This window comes from Salmo salar, chromosome 18, assembly GCF_965601325.2.
Source record: "Salmo salar chromosome 18, fSalSal1, whole genome shotgun sequence".
Taxonomy (NCBI): domain Eukaryota; kingdom Metazoa; phylum Chordata; class Actinopteri; order Salmoniformes; family Salmonidae; genus Salmo; species Salmo salar.
Window position 1 is genome coordinate 95,339,042 of NC_138308.1, and position 6,822 is coordinate 95,345,863.

General features: G+C 44.9%; 1 long non-coding RNA gene across 1 annotated transcript; it reads right to left on the reverse strand.

Annotated features, from left to right (window-relative positions):
- Positions 1 to 219: 219 nt before the first annotated feature.
- On the reverse strand, positions 220 to 6,502 carry LOC145861803 (uncharacterized). The gene is made up of 4 exons (XR_014381497.1): positions 6,257 to 6,502; positions 2,145 to 2,194; positions 1,432 to 1,516; positions 220 to 409 (listed from the first exon to the last, which is right to left on the reverse strand). It is a non-coding gene; the product is annotated as an uncharacterized LOC145861803 (long non-coding RNA).
- Positions 6,503 to 6,822: the final 320 nt, after the last annotated feature.

The following is a 6,822-nucleotide window of genomic DNA, read 5'->3' on the forward strand; positions in this document are numbered from 1 at the left end:
GTTGGAGTCGTGTGTGTGGCCACAGTCGTGTGGCTCAGTTGGTAGAGCATGGTGTTTGCAACGCCAGGGTTGTGGGTTTGATTCCCACGGGGGACCAGTACGGAGAAAAAACATATTAAATGTCTGAAATGTATGCATTCACTACTGTAAGTCGCTCTGGATAAGAGCGTCTGCTAAATTACTAAAATATAAAAATGTAAAATGAGGGGACTAAGCAAATCAAACCAAATCAAGCTTTATTTACGTAGCACATTTCAGACATGAACGCAGCAAAAAACAAATACAAAACGTCATCAATTATTAATGAAGTCTGTGTCTGCTGCACTTTTCACCCGGCCCAGGTTTCCGTGAGTCTGTCTGGGGACTAACGACTGAAGGAAATCATCCTCTTTCCAGACCATACACACATCTGGAGATAGAATATAAAATTGAAAGGGAGACAGAGAGAGGTGGATGGAGAGGTGAAAAGAGGCAGAGAGAGATGGAGAGAGGGAGAGAGAGAGAGAGATGGATGGAGAGAGAGAGAGAGAGAGAGGGATGGATGGATGGATGGAGAGGTGAAAAGAGGCAGAGAGATGGAAATGGAGAGATAGAACATTGAATTGAGACAGAGTGTGAGAAAATTGAGAAAGAGAGAGAGAGAGAAAGAAAATTGAAAGAGAGAGAGAGAGAGAGTGAGAACTCAGGAAAGTGAAGAGGTAAATAGCAAAAGTAGAGAGAAAAGGGAAAGATATTACAATTGTGTTAAAAGGTTAAAAGTAGTCAGATTCCTAGCAAACTAAACATTGAGTGACTCATCTTTGGCAAAAAAATATTGACAGGGCCTTTCTCATTGAATGAATGTATTGAACGACTATCATCCAATCATACGAAGGAAAACATTTTTCAACCACTCTACAAATTTCTTGTTAACAAACTATAGTTTTGGCAAGTCGGTTAGGACATCTACTTTGTGCATGACACAAGTATTTTTCCAACAATTGTTTACAGACAGATTATTTCAGTGGGTTCAGAAGTTTACATACACTAAGTTGACTGTGCCTTTAAACAGCTTGGAAAATTCCAGAAAATTATGTCATAGCTTTAGAAGCTTCTGATAGGCTAATTGACATAATGTGAGGCAATTGGAGGTGTACCTGTGGATGTATTTCAAGGCTTACATTCAAACTCAGTGCCTCTTTGCTTGGCACGTTGACTTTCATCTGTGTTTAATAAATAAGTAAATCAAAGTTGTTTCAAACGTCAAACTTCTAGGTGTTTAAAGTTAAGTTTAGGCATGTACTCCTACATCTTAAGGTTAGGCATTAACTCAGAATGATTAAGATAAGGGTTAAGGTTTGGGATAGATTCAAAACAAAAATATAAAAAAAAACTACTTTCTGTCACTGGATTTTGAAATTGCAACCTTTGGAATCAGAGTCAAAACCCTACTTGAAGGTTTCCATGTCATCTCCCGATGTCCTCAGACGTGGATGGATGTTGAATACTGACTTGTATCACAGGTGATGCATTATATCTGAGAAAAAGGAGAAGCGGAGTGATTTTCCTAACGGTCTGTCTGTCAAACCAGAGGAATCCATCTTTGCACAGTGTTCTGAGATTATTTCAGATTTTACCATCTCATTTCCCTGGGTGATTGACAGCTAATGATTCTGGAGTGGAGTCCCTCAATATTTCAAGATTGAGCAGGGAATCTCAGACCTATGTAGGGTGTGTGTGTGTGTGTGTGTGTGTGTGTGTGTGTGTGTGTGTGTGTGTGTGTGTGTGTGTGTGTGTGTGTGTGTGTGTGTGTGTGTGTGTGTGTTCAATAATGGGTTATATTAATGCGTGGTCAGTACTTGCTCATGTCTTTAGGCTTCTTCTAACTAAAACCTCAATATGCACTCTTTCATTTGTTCCTCCCTCTCTTTTCAAAATTTTTTTTTCTCACAGTTAGACACGGTTAGACTCCAGTATTCGTTTGTTTGGGGGGGGTAGAATTTGAATGGTAAAAGTTTAGGCATTAATCCCGAGTTAAGGGTTAAGGTTTGGGATTACTGCCTAGCACTGGAATTGAACATGTGACCTTCAGAGCCGGAGCTTCCGGTTTATGCCCATCGACCAACCCTGTCCACTACGTGCCACTTGATGTTAGAAGCACTCACCTTTGCCACTAGTGGACTGTTTAGAAGGCATCTCCAGACGTCCTGGGGACCTGGATAGATGTTGAATATTACACACACACACACACACACACACACACACACACACACACACACACACACACACACACACACACACACACACACACACACACACACACACACACATACCCGTTTGGTTACAACACATTGACAGATCAGTTCTGTGGGCACTAATGTAGTGCAACGAGTTGGTCCAGACCCAGACCCAGAGCCCGGCACCGGGGAACCCCAAGAGGGTGCTCTGGAACTGGGCATAGGCTCAGCAGGGTTGGGGTTTGGTCAGGAGCTAGGGCCTGGGATGGGGGTACACTGTGTTTACAGTGTAGCTGGGCATAAGGTCAAGTGGAGGGCAGAGGGTTAGGGCTACTCTTTGATTTTGTGTGTGTGTGTGTGTGTGTGTGTGTGTGTGTGTGTGTGTGTGTGTGTGTGTGTGTGTGTGTGTGTGTGTGTGTGTGTGTGTGTGTGTGTGTGTGTGTGTGTGTGTGTGTGTGTGTGTGTGTGTGTGCTTGCGCGTGGAAAGCCTCTCCTGCTTTCTTCTCTGAGAGGTGGAAAATCCAAGGCCTTACTGAAAAACACAACAAGCTTGAAAAACACAGTTAGAAAATGATGCTGAGAGTGAGGGAAAGGAGGAGAGGAGAGGAGGAGAGAGGAGAGGACAGGAGGAGAGAGGAGGAGGGGAGGAGGAGAGAGGAGAGCAGGAGAGGAGTGGAGAGGAGAGGAGGTGAAGAGAAGAAAGGAGGAGAGGAGAGGAGGTGAAGAGAAGAAAGGAGGAGAGGGGAGGAGAGGAGAGGAGAGGAGGAGAGGAGGAGAGAGGAGAGGAGGAGAGAGGAGAGATTGGAGAGGGACAGCCTCGTGGGAAAATGTCCTGTTTTTGATTGGAAACAGCTCCTACACACACACACACACACACACACACACACACACACACACACACACACACACACACACACACACACACACACTGTAATGGCTTTACAAGAGTCCTATAAACTGGAGGAAAAGGAGAGAGGGAGAAAAACGTGTTAGAATAAGGGAATGCTTTTGGCACTTACGGAGGTGTGTGTGTGTGTGTGTGTGTGTGTGTGTGTGTGTGTGTGTGTGTGTGTGTGTGTGTGTGTGTGTGTGTGTGTGTGTGTGTGTGTGTGTCATAGAGGTATGAATATATGACCCTATTTCAGGTCTGATCATTTAACCACGGTCATAAGGTTTCCCTTCACCCCTAAAAACAAGGGGGTTACACAGGACTGGGGCGTGTCACAATGGGGGGTACACCACCTCTCACACACCGCCAGGGCTGGCAAAGAGACGTATGGTGGGGGGGGGGGGGTGTATGTGTGTATGTGTGTGCGTGTGTGAGTGCACGTGTGTCAGGAATTAGTTGAACACGAGAAAGATTGTTGCTATAAGCAACAAGAAAAAAAACAAGCCGTGTTACCAGCAATTAGTCATAACAGTTAGAAACACCTCCACAATTACACCCATAAACTGTCCTGTGTTCTGGAACCACTCTGTAGACATTCATCTATTCATCTATTAATTGTTCATTCCACCCCCCCCTTTTTCCCTCAGAACAGCCTCAATCCTTCGGGGCATGGACTCCACAAGGTGTCGAAAGTATTCCACAGGTATGCTGGTCCATGTTGACTCCAAAGATTTTAAATTGAGACAATTGACACAATTCATGTCTCAAAGCTTTAAAAAAATATATATTTTTTTAACCTAACTCCTCACCTTCATCTACACTGATTAAAGTAGATTTAAAGTGACATCAATAAGGGATGGATTCCCCTGGTTAGTCTATGTCATGGAAAGAGCATGTTTTGTAGACTCAGTGTATGTCATTCCAACACATTTAATAATGTACATTTCAACCCAGGTAAAGTCCTGTATAGATTTCCCCCTTTCCCCCCAGTAGAACTCTAGAACTCTAAAACTCTAAAACTCTAGAACTCTTGAACTCTGGACCTTCAACACAGACAGCTATAAACACAGTACACATGATATACTGTAAGTGAGAGTTCTGGGGTGAAGAATGGTGTTCTTGTTCTAGTTCTGTGATGTTAGTGTTCGTTTAGCGTGGGTGGCTACCACCCACCCTCCCTCCCTCCCTCCCACCCTCCATCCATCCCTTCTTCCATGTTTCCTCCCTCCCTCTGGCAAGCCTTGTCTCCCTAAAACATGGTAAAAGCATTCTCCTCAACTCCTGGACAGCAAACAGGAGAGAGAGAGTGAAATAAAGGAAGAAAAACAAGGGACAGTGAACTACCTTTCATACTAAATAGGGAATAGGGTGCAATTTGGGACACAAAATAAGTGATTACCACAGTAAAAGAATCAGTTTATCTTCACTTTACCTCTCTGCTTTATATTCTACAGAACAAAAGGTAGGAGGGAAGGATGGCGGGAGGGAGGGAGAAATATTTCTCTAATCATGCATGAGTGGGCGTTGTTGAGTCGGGTTGTCGTGGCTGCAGGTCTAAAAAAGAGCTAACCCAAGGTTCAAGCCTTCTCTCCCTCCTTCCTTCCCTCTCTCCGCCGGCAGCACATTGGGCTGTCTGTGTGACTGTACGGACTCAGACTAAAATAAGACTCAGGTACAGTGAGTGTTTTCCGGTGTGTGTGTGTGTGTGTGTGTGTGTGTGTGTGTGTGTGTGTGTGTGTGTGTGTGTGTGTGTGTGTATGTGTGTGTGGTGGACGTTTTTTTGGGCTGTTCTTGTGGGGACCAGAAGTCCCCAATCCAAATTCCAACCCAATTTTCGGGCTGTCCAAGAGGAAACGCAGTAATTCTCAAGCTGACCACCATCATTCCTGTTTCTACTGACTACTGCCCTGTAGCGCTCACATCAACGTCATCATCCCAGACCCCAACAGATAGACGACACAATCTCAATTGCTCTCCACACTGCCCTCACCCACCTAGATAAGTGGAATAGCTAGGTGATTAATGCTGTTCATTGACTACAGCTCAGCGTTCAACACCATAGTGGACCTCCAAGCTCATCAACAAGCTTGGGACCCCCTGGGACTGCACGTCTCCCTCTGAAAACTGGAACCTGGACTTCCTGACGGGCCGACCCCGGATGGTGAGGGTAGGCAACATCACCTCTGTCACGTTGACCCTCAACACAGGGGCCTCACAGGGGTTTGTGCTTTAGTCCTGTATGTCTAAATCACTCAAATGCTCCAACCACCACAAACAAGTTGTGAAGAAGGCATGACAGAGCCTCGTACAGATGTACCATTGAGAGCATCTTGACTGGCTGCTGTCGCTGCTTGGTACGGAAACTGCACCGCCCTCAACCGCATGGCGCTACAGAGGGGACTGTGGACATCCCAGTACTTTACTGGTACCGAGCTACCTGTCATCCAGGACCACAATATCAGTCGGTGTGAAAGGAAATGGCCGGAAAATTGTAAAAGACTCTAGCTACCCGAACCATATACTGTTCTTTATGCTTCCGCACGGCAAGAGGTAGTACCGTGTGGCTCAGTTGGTAGAGCATGTTGTTTGCAATGCCAGGGTTGTGGGTTAGATTCCCACGGGGGACCAGTATGGAAAAAAAATTTATGAAATGTATGCATTCACTACTGTATAGTCGCTCTGGATAAGAGCGCCTGATAAATGTCTAAAAATGTAAATATGATGTAAATGTAGGTACCGGAGCATCAAGACTGACGCCAACTGGCTTCTATCCCCAAGCCATAAGACTGCTAAATAGTTAACAAAATGGCTACAAAATGGCTGCTAAATAGATAACAAAATGTCTACCAGAATCTGCATTGGCTCTTGTATATTATATTGTATTTTAGCACTGTCTCTATGGAAACTCATACACACACACTCTCATTGACAGTCCAACACACACACTCACACACACTCTCATTGACACTCCAACACACACACACACACACACACACACACACACTCGTACAGTCATCATATACGCTGCTGCTACTCCGTTCGTCATAAATCCTGATGCCTAGTCACCCCGACACATCTAACCCAACCTCCACAGTAGCCCTGCATTGTAAATATGGTATTGAAACTGACACCGTATACACAGCGAACTTACATTCCCGTCATCTCCTTCTGTCTTCCATCCAGAAGAGCGAGGAATAGGCAAAGCACTTGTTTTGACCCTGTGTGTGTGGAGGCCAAAGGCTGACTGTTGTAATACATAAGACGTCCCTGAGAGACACGTCATTCATACTGCACACAGACTCAGTAATGTCTCAGCCCTGCTGCTAGTTGTAATAATATCTGCAGTGTAATGAGTCTCCTGACCTTCATAAGGTGGAATAGAAAACAAGGAATGTGCTGACACACACACACACACACACACACACACACACACACACACACACACACACACACACACACACACACACACACACTGTAACACACACACACTGTAACAAACACACACACATTGTTACACATACACACACACACTGTAACACACACACACACACACACACACACACACACACACTGTAACACATACACACATACACATTGTTACACATACACACTGTAACACATACACACACACACACACACACACACACACACACACACACACACACACACACACACACACACACACACACACACACACACACACACACACACACACAC